Source organism: Paramormyrops kingsleyae, chromosome 9 (genome assembly GCF_048594095.1).
Source record: "Paramormyrops kingsleyae isolate MSU_618 chromosome 9, PKINGS_0.4, whole genome shotgun sequence".
NCBI lineage: Eukaryota > Metazoa > Chordata > Actinopteri > Osteoglossiformes > Mormyridae > Paramormyrops > Paramormyrops kingsleyae.
The window spans coordinates 17,304,814-17,326,375 of NC_132805.1; the positions used below are offsets into that span (position 1 = coordinate 17,304,814).

General features: G+C 44.1%; 1 pseudogene; it reads right to left on the reverse strand.

Annotated features, from left to right (window-relative positions):
- Nucleotides 1-794, reverse strand: LOC140592490 (uncharacterized; annotated as a pseudogene).
- Between the last annotated feature and the right edge of the window lie 20,768 nt (nt 795-21,562).

Sequence of the window (21,562 nt, forward strand, 5' to 3'; positions counted from 1 at the left end):
TTACAGTTCCCCCCTTGGCCCCTTGGGACAGACCTTTGTCCCACAGAGGGTCACTGCCTGGGCCCCGGATAATCTTCTAGGGATCCAACTTCTGTAATGTTTGCACCCACACGATGATGCACATGGGCCACTTGTGTTAACACATGTTTGAAGCACCCAGTCCTACCATGTGTACACATACTCGGCTGAGCGAGTGGGGCGTTGGTCAGAATCTTTGCAGTCCTCTTTGCTGAGTTAACCTCCACTTGTGCTTGATGGAGGTGATTTTCAGTCTTCAAGATAACCTGCTCTACCAGATCCATGGCTTTGGTCATGGCTCGGATGCTCTCTTCATGGAAGGTGTCGTCCCACCATGGGGAGACGTCAGTCTCTAGTGTCACTCTCCCTGGGATGCTGATGTGACCCATGGTGAAGTCCTTGGTTATCCCCAGGCAGAAGGTGTGATTGGCTAGATATGCAAGTCCTCCGTATGTGACCGAGTTCATCTCACTGATGATACACCACTGTGTGTATGTGACCTTAACTGCATCAGCATGACCATGTAGTGGGTGTATGTTGATGAGTTTGATGTCATTATGTGAGAAGGGCTGTAGTGTGTTACAGGTGCAAATGATGTAATGAGAGGTCTCATGGCAGCAGGTACGAGTGGAAAATAAGGTCTCAGTCCCTTTCAACGTCATGTATCCCATAAGATGATCCCACTTAATCACCTGGTCCTTCACTACAGTTCCGAGGGAGCGTATAGTGGTAGAATTTGGATACACTTGGTCTGGATTACTTGGAGGGAAGGTTACAAAGAGTCATATATAACTAATACATTCATTTCTAATATTACATCATTAGAGTGGTTAATAATTCTGAATATTCTATTGTTCAAATAAATCTTGTACATGTAACCCAGCTTAAAATGGGGCAGAGAGGAAAAAAATATATGCAAAAACCCCAAAAATACAAAGAAAGGGGGAAATTTATTGATTTTAGTTAGTTTTAATTTTTTTAATATACATTTTGTTTTTTATCTGTGTTGGGGACTGACATATCACTTTAAGAGTGGGAAATGGTATAAAATGCTGAAATAAAATGTAGGGATGACTGGGCCAATCAGAGGTGGTCTGGTCTAAGCAAGGAGGTTTTTTTTTCCGTGATAAAGAAGCCATGTTGGCAGAGTGATAGGAGTTGGGGAAAGGAAAAAAAGAACGGGACGCAAAATAAAAAAAAATAAAGAAAGAAAGAAAGAAAAAAGAAATCATTAATACTTGCCTTAAAGTTATTCAACTTTTCGTGTTGAGAGAGAAAACCAGGTTCTGTCAAAAGGACTTAAAAATATTGGTGAGTTTTTTTGCTTTGTTCACTAGAGCTGTGTGTATTTATTTTAAAGTTTTGGTTTAAGTATAGCTCGCCGGTAATAATCGCATTATTATAATTACTGTATTGTAAATTATGGATGTAGTTTGAGGTGCGTAATAGGAGTGACGCTACTGTTGATTAGTGTTTTACCGTAGTGAGTATACTGGCGCCATTTCTGTTACCCTTTTTGTGAATCTGCCATCTTGGAGGCTGTGTACGGCAATCTTTGGTTTTGTTATTTTTTTTTTTCCCCCTATGTGATTTGTGTGTAGTGGAAGGAAAGGGGATATTGTATTTTTTTTTTGGTAATTGACAAGTTTTGTACGGCACTGTACTACTATACAGGTCGGGTTTTTTTATTGGGAACCTTCGGCCTCAGCGCTGCAGAGATCCTAACTGCGATGGCGAGCCACCCAGTGAACTCCACTTTGGACATTGAGCTAAGTTTTTTCTTCACCTGAGGTCACCAACGGTGACTGAAATTAATCGGTGTACCTCTATTATTTTATTTTCTTTTGTTTTGTTTTGTGTTACTTCTCCAATTGTCATTTGTACATCTGTCCCTGTATTTTTGTCGTTGGAAATTGATATTGTACGGAGGTCAGAAGTGGTAATCATATGGTTTTTGGGAATTTCTATTTTATTTAAAGAAGAAATATAATTTAAAAGGGGAGTAAACTCATTGTGCCCTTTGGCAAGATACCTTTACTACAATTGTTTTTTCTGTATATGTATTTAGGTGGGTGTATATATATATCTATTTTGATTTTTCTTCCCCTCCCTCTTTATTTTTATTTTTTTTTCCCTCAGTAAAAGTGAGGTGTAAAAAGTTCTCTGAAGTCTGTGGTCGGGACTGCTCCTTTGTCACTGCTCCCACCGAACTTAGTACACTGGTCCCTGTACACCTACCACTCGCCGTAGTGAGTGGAACTGGGGTTACAGTAAACTTGGCGAGCCAGCCAGGAGCAGTGGGTAAGCATCCTCTACCACAGACAAGCTGAAACTTACCAAATTGGAAAAGAAAAAAAAAAAACCTGATCAATATGGAGATAGTAGATACTGAGAACATTAAGGTCCCTAATTCGGTTCTTGTTAGTGGCATCACAGACACTGAAATTGATAGTGAACTAGTTGACTTCTTGAGCAAATATGGCACAGTGTTAAGAGTCATACGTGTGGACAACCCTAAATCAGAGTTCCACAAAAATGTGATAGCTGAGTATGATAGTGGCCTTGCACTGAAGATTCTTGAGTCATTGCTACCTCTAACCTTTGAAAGTCCCAGCAAGCCTGGTGTAACGTTTAAGTTAAGGGCACTCTCAAAAGTGTACCTACCAACCGCAGCTGGTAATGCTACAGAGGACTATTTAGTTAGACTACAGAGGATTGCTAGGATGAGTGGAAGGTCGTTTGATGATGTTTTGAAGGAGGAGTTAGCGAGGTGCAGCGAAATTTTCGCATCCCAGCCGGATGCTGTTCCGGATGAAACCATAATGCAGTCTCGTCCGCAAGGTCAACGTGAATCTGTCCCCGTGCCCAGTAGTGAGATGACAGTGGAGACTGAACCCTCTCAGTCCAGAGAAGTGGGCTTGAAAAAGATAAGAAATGAGGAACCCTCTGCTGCAAAGCTGTCTGCAAAGAACAGATGTCCCCCTATGATTTCAGTAAGTGACATTAATCCCCCTGAGATTCAACGCGTTATTGTAGAGCACATTGTGAAAAATGAAGGAGGGGGATCGCAAATGCATGCACCTCTAAGGCTCAGAGTTTTCTCTGGTAGAGGGCCTCGCCCAAGCAATGAAGCTGACTATGAGACATGGCGAACCAGTGTCGAGCTCCTCATGCAAGATCCAACTCTGTCTGACCTACAACGGTCACGGAGGATTCTTGACAGTTTACTTTCCCCCGCATCAGATGTTATCAAGCCTCTAGGACCCCAAGCCTTACCTGCTGCTTACCTCAATATCCTTGATTCTGCTTTCGGCACGGTGGAGGACGGGGATGAACTCTTTTCCAGGTTTCTGAACACTGTGCAGAATGTGGGAGAGAAGCCATCCCTGTATTGTCAGCGCCTACAGGTAGCGTTGAGTAAGGCTGTGAAGGGTGGCAGCATCTCTGGTGATAAGGCTGACCAGCATTTATTGAGGCAGTTTTGTCGTGGGTGTTGGGACAACACATTGATCTCCGTTCTGCAGCTTGAGCAAAAAAAAGAAAAACCACCTCCCTTCGCCGAACTGCTTTTGCAGTTGCGTATAGAGGAGGATAGGCAAGCTGCAAAGGATATTAGGATGAAAATGCATTTAGGAGTGTCCAAGCCGAGAGCCACCTCCCACTGCCAAACTGTATGTCAGGGTGAGCATAAGCCGAGTGGGTCATTGCAGGTGGAAGGTGTAGCTCAATTGCAGAAGCAAGTTGTTGAACTCATGGCCCAGGTTGCTGAACTGAGAAAGTGTCAGTTGCCATCAAAAAGGATACCTGGGGATATCACTGAAGAGCTGAGACGAGAAATATCTGAGCTTAAGAGTCAATTGTTAGACACTGCCAAGCCACAGAAGCATAAGACAGGCAGGAAAGGTGATGGCCAGACTGAGGACACTAAATCAGCCACAGTCTCCTCTAAGGCTTTACAGTCATTGAGTCAGAAGCCAAAACCCTGGTACTGCTTTCAGTGTGGCGAAGATGGGCACATTGCAGCTAGTTGTAGTAATGACCCCAACCCAGCCCTAGTAGCTTCAAAGAGGAAGAAACTGAATGAGAGGCAGAAAGCCTGGGAAGCCCATCATAGCCCCAAGGGAACAAGTCCTTTAAATTAGTGTCAGCCCCTGTTATGGGACAAACAAGGGCTGGGAAATTTCAGAGTCGTCCCAGAATCATTAAGCGGCATGTGCATCACTGGCTTAGCAATACAATCCCATACCCTGTTGGTCTGCCGAAGGGCCTAATAGGAGCAAAGTGCACAGTTGAAGTACTCATCGCTGGGAAGCTGTGTCAATGTCTGCTGGACACAGGGTCTCAGGTTTCCACCGTACCGCAGTCTTTTTATGAGCAAAACCTTTCAGGCATTACGATCAAGCCTCTGCACAACTTACTAGAAGTTGAAGCAGCAAATGGCCTAACTGTACCTTACTTAGGTTACATTGAGGTGGTTATCACTTTTCCAAAAGAGTTCCTAGGGGCCGAGGTAGAAGTCACTACCATTGCCCTTGTTGTCCCAGATATTCAAGCTTCTCATCAGCCCACTATACTGATAGGTACAAATACCCTTGATTTAGTGTACAGGAATCACATGAAGACAGGGCAGAATCAACATATGTCATGGCAGGGTGGCTACAAAACAGTCCTGAAAACCCTTGAACTTAGGCATAGACAAAATGAATGCAGTGACATAGGACATGTGCACCTGTCAGGAAGGGAGCCACAAGTTATTCCTGCTGGCCAGAAGAGGGTCTTGGAAGGATCAGTCAGGGCTCACAACCTCAGTGTAGTTCAGTCTGTCATACTTGAATCTCCTTCGGCATCATCCCTGCCAAGTGGAATTGTAGTTCCAAATTGTCTCCTGACCTTGCACGGTAAGGCACCCCAGAAACTCCCTGTATTGCTGATTAATGAGACAAAGCATGATGTGACCATTCAACCTAGGAGCATTGTTGCTAAGTTGCATGCATTGCAGCAAGTGATTCCCAGTAGGACCAACCCAGTCGATAGCTCACGGACTTCTGTTGGAGGTTCAGCTTTTAATTTTGCTGATTCCCCCTTGCCCCCGGAATGGAAAGAGAGGATAATTCAGAAGTTGAGTAGTATGCCAGAGGTATTTGCTCAGCATGATTTGGATTTTGGGCGGACAGATAAAGTACAACATAAAATTAAATTACATGATCAGACACCTTTCAAACAAAGAGCCCGTCCCATCCACCCACAAGATTTGGATGCAGTCCGCAGGCACTTGCAGGAATTACTCGAAGCTGGAGTTATTCGAGAATCAGAGTCTCCTTTCGCATCACCTATTGTAGTGGCACGGAAGAAAAATGGCGATGTCCGACTGTGTATCGATTACAGAAAACTCAACCTGCAGACCATCAAAGATGCTTATGCACTTCCCAACTTGGAAGAAACCTTCTCTGCACTCACCGGCTCCAAATGGTTTTCTGTGCTGGACCTCAAGTCGGGGTATTACCAGATTGAGGTTGACGAAGCTGACAAACATAAAACGGCATTTGTTTGTCCGTTAGGCTTCTGGGAATTCAACAGGATGCCTCAGGGCATCACTAATGCGCCTAGTTCCTTCCAACGATTGATGGAAAAGTGCATGGCTAGCATTAATCTGAAGGAAGTGCTTGTGTTTTTAGATGACATCATTGTGTTTTCTCAGACTTTGGAGGAGCACGAAGCCCGACTGCTGCTTGTTCTGCATAGGTTAAAAGAGTATGGGCTTAAGCTTTCACTGGAAAAATGCAGGTTTTTCCAGACTTCAGTGAGGTACTTGGGGCATATTGTTTCTGAAAATGGTGTAGAGACTGATCCAGAAAAAATTGAGGCTCTAAAAAGTTGGCCAGTTCCCAAAACTTTGAAAGAGTTACGTTCATTCCTTGGGTTCTCTGGCTATTATAGGAGGTTTATTGAAAACTATTCTAAAATTGTGAAACCTTTAACTGACTTGACGGCAGGTTACCCCCCAGTTAGAAGGAATAAAATGGCAAAGGTGAAAAGTGCCACATACTTTAACTTCAAAGAACCTTTTGGGGCCCGTTGGACTGATGACTGTCAACAGGCTTTTGGTGCAATCATTGCCAAGTTGACCTTGGCTCCTGTGCTTGGTTTCTCTGACCCCAGGCTGCCCTATGTACTGCACACAGATGCAAGTACTACAGGGTTGGGTGCAGCTCTTTACCAGGAGCAGGAGGGACAGATGCGAGTAATAGCGTTTGCCAGTCGAGGGTTAACCAAAAGTGAGTCCTGTTATCCAGCTCATAAGTTAGAATTTCTCGCATTAAAATGGGCAGTAACGGAGAAGTTCAATGACTACCTATATGGGAGTTCCTTCACTGTGGTGACTGACAGCAACCCTTTGACATACATATTAACGTCTGCAAAGCTGGATGCAACCGGCTACAGGTGGCTGTCCGCCCTGTCGACATTTACCTTTAGACTGCAGTATAGGTCGGGGAAGCGCAACCTAGATGCAGATGGTTTATCTCGACGTCCCCATGGGAAACTTATTGATGACCTTATTTCACAGAAAGAACGAGAGCGCATTGATCAGTTCACAAGAAGCCACCTGTCAGAAGCTGATACCCTGATCACTGATAATGTAGTTAGAGCCATCTGTGAGAAACATCTTGTTACTCGGGCATTGAATAGTGGGCAGCAAAGTGTTGAAATCCCGTTGGTGGAGTCGCTTGCTACGCACCCAGAAGCTATTCCTGACAGTTTTGAGGTTGAAGTCTCATTTGGAGGTATAGAGTTAGCTCCTACGTTATCCACTGATGAGTTGAAAGAGAAGCAAAGGGCTGATTCAACCATCAGGGAAGTTATCTTCCAGAAGGAGACAGAACAGATGCCCCCTCCAACCCTACGAAAGGAACTACCTGATCTACCCCTTATGCTTCGAGAGTGGAACAAGCTGGAACTGAAGGATGGAATTCTTTACAGAAGGAGGCAAGACAAAGGCGAAACTCAACATCAGCTGGTCTTACCGGAGGAACTGCGAAGTACCGTCATGTCCAAATTACATGATGAAATGGGCCATTTAGGAGTCGATCGCACCCTAGATCTTGTACGGTCCAGGTTTTACTGGCCTAGGATGGCCGCTGATGTTGAGCAAAAAATCAAGACCTGTGATCGATGTGTCCGTAGGAAAGCAATGCCACAAAAGGCTGCCCCCTTGGTTAACATCCAAGCTACCAGACCTCTTGAGCTGGTTTGTATGGACTTCTTGTCCTTGGAGCCTGACCGTAGTAACACAAAGGATATCTTGGTCATAACTGATTTTTTTACGAAATATGCTGTGGCCATCCCTACACCTAATCAGAAGGCCAGAACAGTTGCCAAGTGCCTTTGGGAGAACTTTATTGTTCATTATGGGTTTCCTGAAAAGTTACATAGCGATCAGGGTACAGATTTTGAGTCCAAAACTATTAAGGAATTATGCCTACTGGCTGGAATTCATAAGGTCCGGACTACGCCATACCATCCTAGGGGAAACCCGGTTGAGCGGTTCAACAGGACCCTCTTAAGCATGCTAGGTACCCTTAAAGATCCAGAGAAGACACACTGGCGTGATTTTGTAAAGCCGCTAGTACATGCTTACAATTGTACCAAGCATGACACTACAGGCTTCACTCCGTATGAATTAATGTTTGGACGGCAGCCCCGATTGCCAATAGACCTTGTATTTAACGTACCACTGAATAAAGCTCAGTTGAAGTCCCATTCTCAGTACGTCCAGAATCTAAAAAAACATCTTGAGGAGAGTTATAAACTAGCTTCGATGAAAACTGCTAAAGTTGCAAGGAAAAACAAGCTCCGTTTTGACAGGCATGTCACAGAGTCCATGCTGGATGTTGGGGACCGTGTGTTAGTTAGAAATGTACGATTGAGAGGAAAGCACAAATTGGCGGACAAGTGGGAGTCATCTGTATACGTTGTTGCTGGTCGAGCCGGAGATCTGCCCGTGTATACCGTGAGGCCGGAAGGCAAGGATGGTCCTCTGCGCACATTGCATAGAGATCTTCTGTTGCCCTGTGGATTTTTACCATCGAACTCTACAGAGAAGCCTCAGCCAAAAAGACGCCCTGTAACACGTCAGATGATGCATGCTAGTGATAAGTGCTCAGAGTTTAGTTCAGACGATGGCTACCTTGAATACCATGTAGAGCCCCAGATTACACCATCTTCAAGGTTCTTCAGAATGTGTACCAACAAGAGGTCACCTGATCATGTTAGGCTTGATCGTGTGAGTCGGTCACCTCACAATCCACACTTTTCAGTTCAGCAGGAGGATAGTGATATAGCTGCAACCGGCTCCGGTATCCCTCAGACTATAATAGACAACTCTGCAATAGGAGAACTATGTGACGAACAAATACCAGATGATTTAGGTATTCCATGCAGTTCTACTAACGCAGTTGACTCATCTCCAGAACCTTTGGCCTGCCTTGAGGGGGAGTATGAGTCCACGCAAAGGGATGATAGCTCACCGGGTGTTTTGAGGGAAGAATCAAGGGAAATGGATGAACAAGCTGAACACGAGGATCGAAGAGAAACTGTAGTTGGTACAGAAGAGGGAATGGCAAGGAGATCAACTAGGCCCAGAAACAGACCAAAAATGCTCACGTACCCTGAATTAGGAAATCCTTTAGTGTCTGTGGTGCAGTCACTATTACAGAGTTTAAGCACGGCTGTGACCAATTCGCTGACAGATTCTTACTCCATGGGACCACAAGCAATTCCAGGGAATGTTTATGAAGTGTAATATGTTACTTTATCAGGAATGCAACGGGACGTGCATTGATTAAGGGGGGGAGAGTGTAACCCAGCTTAAAATGGGGCAGAGAGGAAAAAAATATATGCAAAAACCCCAAAAATACAAAGAAAGGGGGAAATTTATTGATTTTAGTTAGTTTTAATTTTTTTAATATACATTTTGTTTTTTATCTGTGTTGGGGACTGACATATCACTTTAAGAGTGGGAAATGGTATAAAATGCTGAAATAAAATGTAGGGATGACTGGGCCAATCAGAGGTGGTCTGGTCTAAGCAAGGAGGTTTTTTTTTCCGTGATAAAGAAGCCATGTTGGCAGAGTGATAGGAGTTGGGGAAAGGAAAAAAAGAACGGGACGCAAAATAAAAAAAAAAAAATAAAGAAAGAAAGAAAAAAGAAATCATTAATACTTGCCTTAAAGTTATTCAACTTTTCGTGTTGAGAGAGAAAACCAGGTTCTGTCAAAAGGACTTAAAAATATTGGTGAGTTTTTTTGCTTTGTTCACTAGAGCTGTGTGTATTTATTTTAAAGTTTTGGTTTAAGTATAGCTCGCCGGTAATAATCGCATTATTATAATTACTGTATTGTAAATTATGGATGTAGTTTGAGGTGCGTAATAGGAGTGACGCTACTGTTGATTAGTGTTTTACCGTAGTGAGTATACTGGCGCCATTTCTGTTACCCTTTTTGTGAATCTGCCATCTTGGAGGCTGTGTACGGCAATCTTTGGTTTTGTTATTTTTTTTTTTCCCCCTATGTGATTTGTGTGTAGTGGAAGGAAAGGGGATATTGTATTTTTTTTTTGGTAATTGACAAGTTTTGTACGGCACTGTACTACTATACAGGTCGGGTTTTTTTATTGGGAACCTTCGGCCTCAGCGCTGCAGAGATCCTAACTGCGATGGCGAGCCACCCAGTGAACTCCACTTTGGACATTGAGCTAAGTTTTTTCTTCACCTGAGGTCACCAACGGTGACTGAAATTAATCGGTGTACCTCTATTATTTTATTTTCTTTTGTTTTGTTTTGTGTTACTTCTCCAATTGTCATTTGTACATCTGTCCCTGTATTTTTGTCGTTGGAAATTGATATTGTACGGAGGTCAGAAGTGGTAATCATATGGTTTTGGGAATTTCTATTTTATTTAAAGAAGAAATATAATTTAAAAGGGGAGTAAACTCATTGTGCCCTTTGGCAAGATACCTTTACTACAATTGTTTTTTCTGTATATGTATTTAGGTGGGTGTATATATATATATATATATATATATATCTATATATATATATATATATATATCTATATATATATATATATCTATTTTGATTTTTCTTCCCCTCCCTCTTTATTTTTATTTTTTTTTCCCTCAGTAAAAGTGAGGTGTAAAAAGTTCTCTGAAGTCTGTGGTCGGGACTGCTCCTTTGTCACTGCTCCCACCGAACTTAGTACACTGGTCCCTGTACACCTACCACTCGCCGTAGTGAGTGGAACTGGGGTTACATACATATGCTCGGCAGGTTACATCAGACTCGAGGAGTTGCATCTGATTTAAGAGCGCTTTGCGAAGTGCTAAGAGTGTTTGTGACTTTACTGCTTCAATGAGATTCTCATTGCTACTGGTGATATTTTGGACGCTGGTGGCTATCTGATTAGCCAACCATGCTGTATACTGGGATTGTCCCGTTATTCTATAGCTATTTGCAGTAGAATTTCCTGATTCAAAAATCCAGTTATGCCTGCGAATAAGTCGCGTTTGGCCGCCTAGGTGACACTTGGATTGCAAGCCGGCTCTTATAATCAGAGATCAGATCCTCGAGGCGTGTCTGTAACCAGGTATATGTTTTATCCTTAGCGTTACTATGTTTTAAATATGCAGGCAACAGGTAGGAGATATTATACATTACATGGACCATCACTTAAGTTAACATTGTGTAATACAGTTTTATCCACATTTCCTTTGATGAGTCCTTCAGAAAGAGCAGAGTATACCTTAGCACACTGAGTAGGCTTATGGTATCCGCATGTGGTGAGGTTAAAACACAGTCCATGAACAGTTCTGGGGGCTGGTGTAGTCGGTCATGCTGATCTTGCATTGTCCAACACAGTATGTCCCCTCTCTCTCCGGCTTGTCCATATGAATGCCTTGGATCTGTTGTTGCTCTCTGCCGGGGAGGTTAGATTGAAGAATAGCCCTGTATATCACATGCTAGTGGTGTTATGGGTTTCTGAGTGGGTGCACTGGTACAGGTTCTAGTTCCCGAGTGTTGTAACACTTTCTCGGATCTAGACCATTGTTTCTCTGTTTGTGTATGGCATATAATTTTCCGTGGATTAAGTCTGGGATGTTCTTGAGTTTATACCAGGCTGTGGGATTGTGAAACTCTGATGGAAGATGTATGTGTCCGGTTATATTACAATAGGGAAGATGGGTGGATTCTGTCTTAAAACAAATCCGTGTGGCATAATTTGGTTCCGGAGCTACTCCGGGGGGCCGTATAACTGTTTCCTTCAATGGTGTCTCATGAGATGTGAATGGCCCCTTAAAGTGTCTCCACCCCCATCTTCCGCATACTAAGTTGAGTTCTCTCTTTGCCCTAGCCTGAGGCCCATCTGCTTAGACACCTCTCGCATTACCTGTCCTGTGAAATGAGTGCCCACATCAGATTCAGTTTGCCTTAGTGCCCCATAGTGGGATGATTTGGTTCGCTAGCGATCGTGCAACTGTGTTTGTAGTATTATTGCCTGTGGGAATGGCTTCAACCCACTTCGAGAATTTATCAATTATGTGGCAATACCGACACCCCCCTTTTGGCACTGGGTAGCAGACCAATGAAATCTATTTCTAAATCCACCCATGGGGATCTGGTCTGTGCAATTTAGTGTGGCCTGGTTTGCCCTGGTTGATGGTGGCACACACATAACATGCTCTGCACCATGCCTCTACATCTGATGTCATTGCTGGCCACTGATGTCCTTAATTTGTATGGTTGCGCTTATACATGGCAGGGGAATATCAGTGCGAGAACAAGCCGCCCCGGTATCAATGAGAGCGTGCATCCAAAACTAACTTTTACTTTGGTCCGGTTCTCGCTGACCATAATACTTCCCAGCACGATGGAGGCCACGCGCCCCTATTGCGGTGGCTTGTATTTTTCTAACAGGGCTGCCAATTCAGACTGCAGTGAATCAGATACGTCGTTTGAATCTGACTACTTCCCTTCAGTGTGTTTCTGGTCATAGAAGGGTTTATCAGTATGCCCCCCCTGGTTTCTGTTGCAGAGACCTGCTGTTGGATAATGATGCTTCCGATTAATTTTAAAGCAGTCCTCAGTGCTATGACCTGTCCTCTGATGGATCTTACATGACACTGGGGCCTCTGTGCCTCTGGGCCATTACCCTCTGCCAACCACTGGGTTGTAGCTATCAGTCGTGTTTTACTTGGTTAAAGCCTGTCCTCTATTTTAGATGCCCATTTCACTAATGCTTTATAGGTGTTCTCCGGAGGATCCCTTCCATTACTCATCACTTGTTGGATGTGGTGTCCCGCATTATTTTTCAAGAGTTGTATTAAAACTTCTTGATCGCGGTGGGCTTCCTCCATACCTGAATGTTCTATAAAAGATATTCACCTGCGCTCAGCATAAGTTTCAAATGGCTCTTTACTGGCTTGTTTAATGTCCAGTATCTTATGCCAAGCTGCATGCGCCGGCCCCCTCAGCTCGAGGAGGGCCTCTTTGAGTTAGCTACACACATCCTTATCTGCATTGTTGTTCTGTTTAATTATAATACACCCGGACTTTAACTCTGCCGACATTTTAGACTGAAGCTCCTCGGAATGGTGAGCAAGGCTATTTGCCACATATCCCTGGGCTCGAGGTTGTACACCGAAGCCTGTAGCATGAGCTTGTCGCAGTATGGCTGAAACTATCCTTATCTGGGCAGTATACTGACCACCTCCCTATATCTTGCGTGTTTGTCGCATGTTAAAGGGTGACTAATCACTGTGACATCATTGTCTGCATCTATCATCATTTTCAGGACAGCTACTCTGACTGATTTTTGGGGCATTGTACCCGATCGCAGCCGTGTCATTATAGGACTACGGCGCTTTGGTTCTCCTGGTCTATGGGGCCGATAGTGAGCGTCACTTACGGGGCTCGGAGATCGGCCGGATTCCCCCTCTGTCTGGGTAACACTACAGATGCTCGGCTACGAGCTTCTTCCACAGACATCTCTCGGGTTCTGTGTGTTAGTGCGGCCAACTCCTCATCCTCACTATAGCCTGGTAGGTTGAATTCCCCAGCATTATATATTTCCTGTCGGATGACGGCCACTGGGAACCTGGCATCACCGCAATGATCGTCTATGGCTGACGTATAATTATGCTTCAGTCGAAGCTCTTTCTCAAGCTTCGTTATTATTATAACTATTATTATTATTATTATTATTTATTTATTTCTAAGGCCTCACCTTGGCATCCCTAGCTCTGCTTTTCATATGCGAAACTATCCACTTGCGCCCTGAGCCGTTTTAACTCAACTGACTGTGCTGTTTCTAAGCTTCGCACACTATCTAAGGTCCATTCTTTTCTCCGTGAGGGCTGCAAGATCATTGCAGCGAAGTAAATATACTCTCGCTGCGGGGAAGCTGCGGTATTTAGCTCTGGACCCTAGCCATTGTCCTTCAACGGTGTACCAGTAGAGGATCTGGATGTTATCCAAACTCAGCCCTAAACCTTTGGCATGCAGGCGAACCAGAGTGCCCTTAAGACACACGCAAGGGAATCACCTCCTCGTCAGTCTCTCCACTGCCATATCCCTGACTAGCCATGTCTTATTTTCTAAATCTTCCCTCCACCGGATTTCTACGATCTCCGATCTGACTCTGGGTATGCCGGCCCATCTTACACTATGTGTCTAAATGGAATGTGGTTTGCTTTCCCTCGACACTTAATTTATAAATAATTAAGCTTTATACTTACCAAAGCTGCAGAGAGAGAATGAGTGCACCAAACCTCATCTTCTGCACGCTGGGCGCTTCCTTGGGGATGTTCGAAATCGGCGCTGGATGGACGTCACTCGCTGGTCTGGATCGGCTCTGGCGAGATCACGTTGGGGTCACCAAATTGTAGGGGAACCATCCACTGGCCCAATGGCGGAATCCAGTAGGACAGCCGAAGGCTTGAAATGCGTGTGGATCCTTCCAAGCGCTTCTGTAAAGTTACTTACCTGTTGTAGGTAAAGACCAAATTACATCTGACTCCATTTTAAGTAAAGATCTTTATTGGCAAGTTTAGTCATGACATGTCGGTTATTTAGATTACTTCTGGGCTGTGCCTTCTATTGCTGAACTCCCACTAATCCCGGACGATGGGGCGCATCGGATTCGCCTCGGCCGATAAGGCGATCCGTGACTCTGCTATGTAGGTTTAGATGTTGGACAACCACTACAAGGTAATACAATGCTAGCCTGGATACCCGTCATGACCCGCGGCCCTTAACGCCCCAGAGGCTCAGCTGACCATTGCCGAATCCGAGCTAGTGAGGGCCACAGAGGTTAAGCCGATGTCTGCCGTAACTCAGCATGTGCACGCCTCAGAGGCTGGGCCGGATTTGGTGCCGTAACTCAGCGTGTGTACGCCTCAGAGGCTGGGCCGGTCTATTACCATAACTCAGCTTGTGCGCGCCTCAGAAACTGGGCCGGACCAGCCGTAACCCAGCTTGTGTGTGCCTCAGAGGCTGAGCCGGTCTTTTACCGTAACCCAGCGTGTGCGCACCTCAGAGGCTGAGCCGGCATACACCGTAACTCAACTTGGGCAGCCGCATCGGCTCTCGGAGAAACGGGGTCGATTCAGAGGCTGCAAGAGAGTGTTAACCCCTATCTGACAGAAATTTCGCAAAACCGTTTAAATAACTCCGCGAGTTTTTGTCATATACACATTTTAAAAATACTCTCAGAAACCTTGGACGGTCTACTTTTCAAATATATATAGGTAGAAACTAAATATATTTTTACAGCTTCGTGATACGAATTGAAAGAACAAGAGTGACTGACCTAAGCGTCTGCGTCTCGAAGCGGCTCTGATCGCCCACCCACTTGCAAATCGCGCTATTCGCATGATAATAACATGATAATCCGACAGTTAGTATTGGGTAAAGAAATATGTGAATACGCCCATTGCGACCGAAATAAACAAGAGCACATGTCTGGGTAGTGTTTACACTGATCGGCTACGATATAGCACACGGATACGTCTCTGCCGCTGAAGCTTTGCGCCAGTGTTGCCACTTTCAGCAGCAAAGCTCATACCTGTGTTCATAGCTCAGTGGGCTAAGCCTGTGTGCCTGCAATCACGTGGTCGCCGATTCAAACGCAGCGTATTTAGAACGTGAATAGCGATCTTCCGCTGAGAGCGGTCCTACACGCTCCCGACGCAAGTAAAACAAAGAAAGATGACACGATTTGCTTTTTTTCCTATTTAACCTAATTTTAAAAACTTTAATACTTCTGACAATGGAAGTTTTGAAAAGAAGACAGATAACGGATTTAGTCAGTGTTTTTTTCATGATTCTACATAATGATTTCAGCGAGATATAAACTGAAATAAACGAGAAAGATACGCGGTCGATGATGCCCTCGTCCCCAGAGCGTCAATAATAGTCACTGCATCATATTTATCGCTTTCTATATTTATATAGTCACAGTTTTTCATTTTTCATTCCATTTATCAATAAACTGTGAAAGGGATTTTATTGTTGCTACTTTTCTTGCGTTTCAAACTGCCTTTCCAAAGTGATGGGTGTGGGGTGCAGTGACATTCCAGACTGATGGGCCATTGACAGTATGCAAACTACTACAGGTGTGAGGACACCTATCTCATCAATATTCATTGTGAAGACCACTGACTTTGAGAAAAAGAGTGTCACTCCAAAGTTCTAACACTTTAGTAATCAAACCATATAAAATTTCTGAATGTCACTTTCACCTATGTGTAGCCAACCCCTGTGTCTATAAGCTTCAGAGCTCAAAAGTCTTACCTAGAAATGTCTATAATGTGATTTTTTACAATTTCTCAGCATGTCTGAAAATAGGTTTTTGAAAAGTATATGTGATCAGGTGATTTGGGTCCAGTCTTGTCGGAGCCGGTGGACCTTTGCTTCAGGACACTGGGTGGAGCATTACAGGCTTGCCAGAGCTCAGACCGACGGGGCCTGCAAGGCCTCCAGCCTTACAAGATGATGCCTGTCAGACACTGCCACACTTTTTCCTCAGCAAGGCAGAAACTGATCATAAATATTACCATCAGATTCAAGCACAGATTTTAATAGCGAAGTCTTCCTATTGTGACCTTGTAGTATTCACTAACAAGGATATTTTTATGCAGAGATTTCTGCCTGATGAGAAGTTTTGGGAAAATGCCATATGCAAGGCTGAATCCTTCTTTGAAAAGGCAGAAATCCAGAACTTTTGTCAGAGTATTACTCGTCTATGAATAGCCATGGACGTTCACCTGAGAAACTGAGTGATGGAAATGATGGCAAGAATGTTTGGTGTTTATTTAGGAAACCTGAAAAGGGTAAAATGTTAGCATGTGACAATGATAACTGTGATCTGGAGTGGTTTCATCTTTCATGTGTTAAGATAAAGGTGCTCCAAGAGGTAAATGGTACTGACCGACATGTCGAAAACTTATGGAGTTTAAAAATAAAATGAGAAAGTAGATCTAACGTAAAGCATGATTTCATAGTTACACCAGTGTATGCAAGTTTCTGAAAAGTACTGTATATATATATATACACTCACCTAAAGGATTATTAGGAACACCTGTTCAATTTCTCATTAATGCAATTATCTAATCAACCAATCACATGTGTAGGATCACACATGCACATATCACAGGGCCTAAATTCCAGGTGGCCTGAGACAAGGCCGAGCCTGGTACGAGAGGCACCAAAGGGGGGTTACACACACAAACACACACACACACAGATAACCAGGGAGGCTAGCACTCCAACTTTTATTGCCCAAAGATTTAGGGACCTACAGACAAGCAGAGTGGACTTCACGAACAGGGGTCCCTCGACTTGGCACACAACCCCCTCCACATACACTCTGCCTTACATCTCACTCACCCAACAGACGAACACCCTAAAGGAAATTTCAGTTAAGTTTGGCTTTTGTATACCCTGTATATTGATTTACTCACGACAACTAGTCTCAATATACAGATACGTTATGTTTGTATGTGTCCTTAGACAATCTTAGTGTTTTGTGTGCCACCATTATAACCATGTTCACGGAGTATCACCTATTTCACCCCTTTGCACTTGAACACATATAAATTTAAATAAATAGATAGGTATAGCTACCATTGTATGTATGTTCTCATGGTATACCAGAAGAATCTGGAAAGTGAGTGTAATCAATGTGTCCTAACTTTTAGAGAGTCTGCTTTGTTAAACCCCCCCCTTCTCTTCCAACATTCCTTTGTGGTCCTTATCTGATCTTGGTGGACAGTCACCAAGTTTCTTTGTTTCTACCATGCTATGTTAAAAGAACTGAATTCTGGAGAAGATGAATTGGCATAAGCCACACCAAACAAAATATGTTGTTTCCAGATGTGCAACTTATATTGATATTACCACAAACTAACAGCCACGCCTATCTATGGATAAGAGGTGCTGTTTGTAATAGGAATATTCGATGTAATATCCGCACAAAGTGTAACATCTGTTGAGGTGCAACCCAAAACCCCTGTATCCTATACTGATGTGAATGAGTCACATAGATACAATAATTAATTGTTTAATCAATTAATGCAGATGGTATGAGGTATGTACCTGTGAAGCTGGTATGGCATGTTTGGTATCAAACTGATTGTTAATCACCCCTGATTCCAAATCTGGTCAGTGATTACCATAAAAGTGGATGTATCAAAAGTTATAACAGCTTAATGAAAATCATCAGTAAAGGGAGAATCAGTCGGGCCATAAATCCCAAAAGGACTGATACAGACCCCCTTCCGAAAGCCCACCAAATGGATGGCCAGCCATTGGGCCAGGAGTCGAATTCCTGGTCATCCCTATTCATGAACTTTAGACCATAAAAATCTAGCACCTCAGAACAAAGGGGCGCAGAGAATAACCGCCAGCCCGAAGGAGAACATCAGCCCGGGAGGAGAGAAGCCCACAGAAGCCCTCCGGTGAAGGCCCAGCTGAACAGAGAACAGCACCCAAGACAAAGCTTCACCAGGAGAGAGAATCTAAAGGGACTCCACTCCACTGCTCCAAACACCGCGCCTTCCTGAGTGCCATCAGCTCAGCAGCTCTGCCATCAACTGCCAAGACCCCCCCCCCCCCACTCTTCAACCAAGTAAACCAACTTCCTTTCATTCTAACAACTTAAGCTGTTCTGTTAACCTGCTATAAGACTTTAGGGTCGTGTTTCCACAAACTGTGCTTGCTTTGCAGAACAGTATTTCCCATTTAAAGTTACTCATTTAAATCCGGTCATTGCATTTTCATAATTACATTGTTTGTTTTATTCCGTTATTTCGTGTTTGTTGTTGTGTTAGGTGTAATGTCTGTCTTATGTTAGTTGTAGTGTTAGCTAGGAATAAATGCATGTCTTTTACACAACTTTAGCCTCCGTCATTGAGTGTCTCATAATAAGTTCCTGCCTTTGTGCGATCTTGCTACACGCTCTGAACCTCAAACTCGCCTGAAACATCGCGAGACTCTCTCTCATCGGCCGTGAGGGGGGCTTCGCTACCCATTGTTTACATTACCTGGTGACGCAGCTCGGTGGACGAGCCTTCTAACCCAGGTTACTAAGTGATACTGGTAATTAGTGAATCCCATTTAAGTCTCACATTAACAGACTCACGGGGATACTGCAATCGAGTTTGGAGGAGCCGACCATTCGGCATAACAATTGATTAATAATCGGCATTAAATAATAATTAATTAAACTTTAATTAATTCAAACATATTGGTGGAGAATATTAAAATTTATTTGAGCTAATAATTCCTACATTAACTGGTGGAGAATGCGGGCACAAGGTTCAAACTTTTTGTGAGCACACAATTTAAACTTTTTATGACCGAACGTGCAGTTGAATAAGCGCTACTGTGAACAGGTTGCAAAGTTGAGGATTAATTGCACTCACGGCAGTCCGAAGGCATTTAAGCGGGATTATACGGGCTTATTTTTTTTTTATTTCTATTATTAGTAGTTATTTTCTTTTGTTTTAATTTTCGGTTATTTTATTTTAGGTTTCATTCGTTTTAAACTGCAGTAAACTTAAACCCTATATCTGACGAGATTCTCAGGTATAGCGCGTTGTTTCCAGGATAGATTCGGACGAGTTTCTCCGCTTCTATAAATCCTGGCAGAGATCTCTCTCTCTATTAGCGAACAGGAATTCTTGTTACGAGAATCTAACCTGAATTCTGTTGCGTTTGTACTCCCTGAGATAAGACCGATAGCTTAGCTGTGTGCCTGCTTTAGACAAAGCAAGTTTAACACCGCTTTGCGCTGTGAGCCAAGTGTGTGTGTTAGTTAGAATTTGGGAGTCTCCAGTGCTTGAGACCCGCTGTGGTTAAGCACCATTTGCGACGAGATATAGTGCACTCGCTATTTAGATCCGTCGCCGTAACGCGAGCGCTGTCTCGCTTCAGCAATTGTTTTAAGGGGCTTTAAACTGCGCAAGACGCAGAAGTTAGCCGCAAGCGGCGTGTGCATACGTTAAAAGTGTACGTCACTCATCTAGCGTCGGCAATCGCCTAGCAACCGTCTTGGTTACGAGTGCAGTCAGCGAACGCCACTCTAACCACCTAAAGGTCAGAGCCCTGAAGGCCTGCCTGACGCCATTTGTTTTTTTTTCTCCTGGGTCACCAGTGACCCCACCCCATAGGCTCACGTACCTGGGACCCCCCCCCCCCCCCACAAAGGGAGCAACGTCCCATTGAGCCTCTAGTGGTCAGGCATAGAACTACCACTCCATTTCAAAAGTGCGCCTCTAGTGGTCAGGCATAGAACTACCACTCCATTTCGAAATTGCGCCTCTAGTGGTCAGGCGTTGGACTACCACTCCATTTCGAAATTGCGCCTCTAGTGGTCAGGCATTGTACTACCACTCCATTTCGAAATTGCGCCTCTAGTGGTCAGGCATAGAACTACCACTCCATTTCGAAATTGCGTCTCTAGTGGTCAGCCATAGTAATGTAACAACATCTGAGTTGGGTCTCTGGTGGTCAACACCGGTAATACCAACACACATAATTGGACACACAGGTTCTTCCCTGAAAGCAGGAATCAACTTCACAGACCAAATCGATTAGATCACAACACATTAACATCTAATTAGGTTATTGCTGCATAACTAATTGATGTTTACAATTAAACAATAAGAAACAATTAATTTGGTTTGATTTCTGTTAAACCTTTTTGATTTATTTTAGGTTTTATTTCATTTTATGCTTTCATTCACTCTCTCTCCCCCAACAAGGAGACTTGCATAGAAGTTCAACCATTATTAATAACAGTAAACCAGTTACACATCAGGGAGGCATTGAGGTTTTGCACGTGATCGGTTGAGCTTTTCCTGTGCTGAGTGCTTACCATTCGCTCTCTGTTGGTTGAGCTTACCTGTAGCTCTGCTGTCACTGCTTACGATCGTACAGTTTGTCAGAACCGAAGGGAAGTTCTCAGCAATTAGACGCCCAAAAGCGCGCCAGCTGGGCTGCACCCGCTGACTCATTAAGGGCAAGGTTGGCAGGAATCTCGGGAGGTCATTACAAGTTTGAGCAGGACCTCGTCTAGGGCGAAGTTCAGGAGAACAGCCCTAGCTTGGACTCTCAATCGGTTGGGTGACACCCGAGTGCCGTTGCGCCGTCTCTTGTTTGAGTCAGGGCCAAAAGTGCGCCCGATAAGCTGAGCCCCACCTGGCTTGTCTCAGTTGTGCATACAGAACACCCCCTTCCAAGTTGTCATTGCTGGGGATCGGGGGAGTGGGAGCTGGACTTGGGCCTGCTTGGCTGGGATTGAGTTTGTGGGACGTGCCCTACTCAGGAGGGACATCTGACAGCATTCAAGCCTCTCTAACTGCATGACTAGCTTAACACCGCAACACCTCATATAAGGACACATAAAGCAGAACCTGCTAGTGGTCCCCCTTCTGGTCAAAGCGGAGTTGTACGACAGAGCCCAACCCAGGGATAATCTGATCTGCAACAGCAAGCTACGGTTGAATGCAGTCCCATTGGTTTGAAGCTGTTATTTCTCATTTCCTGTTCTCCTGTGGTCTTCTGACACTGTCAGTAGCCACAGATCTGTAATTTCCAGGATAAGGCTTTATCCTTTCCCCCTCACTAGGACATTTCTCAGGCCCTAGAGTAACTCACACTGTTCTAACCTGCAACAACTTCTCCCAGGGAACAATTTTTGTTTGTTTATTTTGTCGTGGGTAACTATTCCCGTGGTTCACTACACCCTTCCAGTTACCCATTGACAGGCCCCAGTTCTACTTTATTTTATTTTGTTGGTTTAATTTGTTCGCCCAGATTTAGGTGTTAGGCTTCCCACCTTGGCAAGACCCAGCCTGAGTATAACAGATTTCTGCGATCACCCTCCAGTTGACCGAGTCACCATGACCCACAGAGAAAGCCCCCTTGACCAATGGAAGGATTTGGGTACCTGGCTGGATGTTGTGACTTCTGACTTCCTGCCCAGTCAGG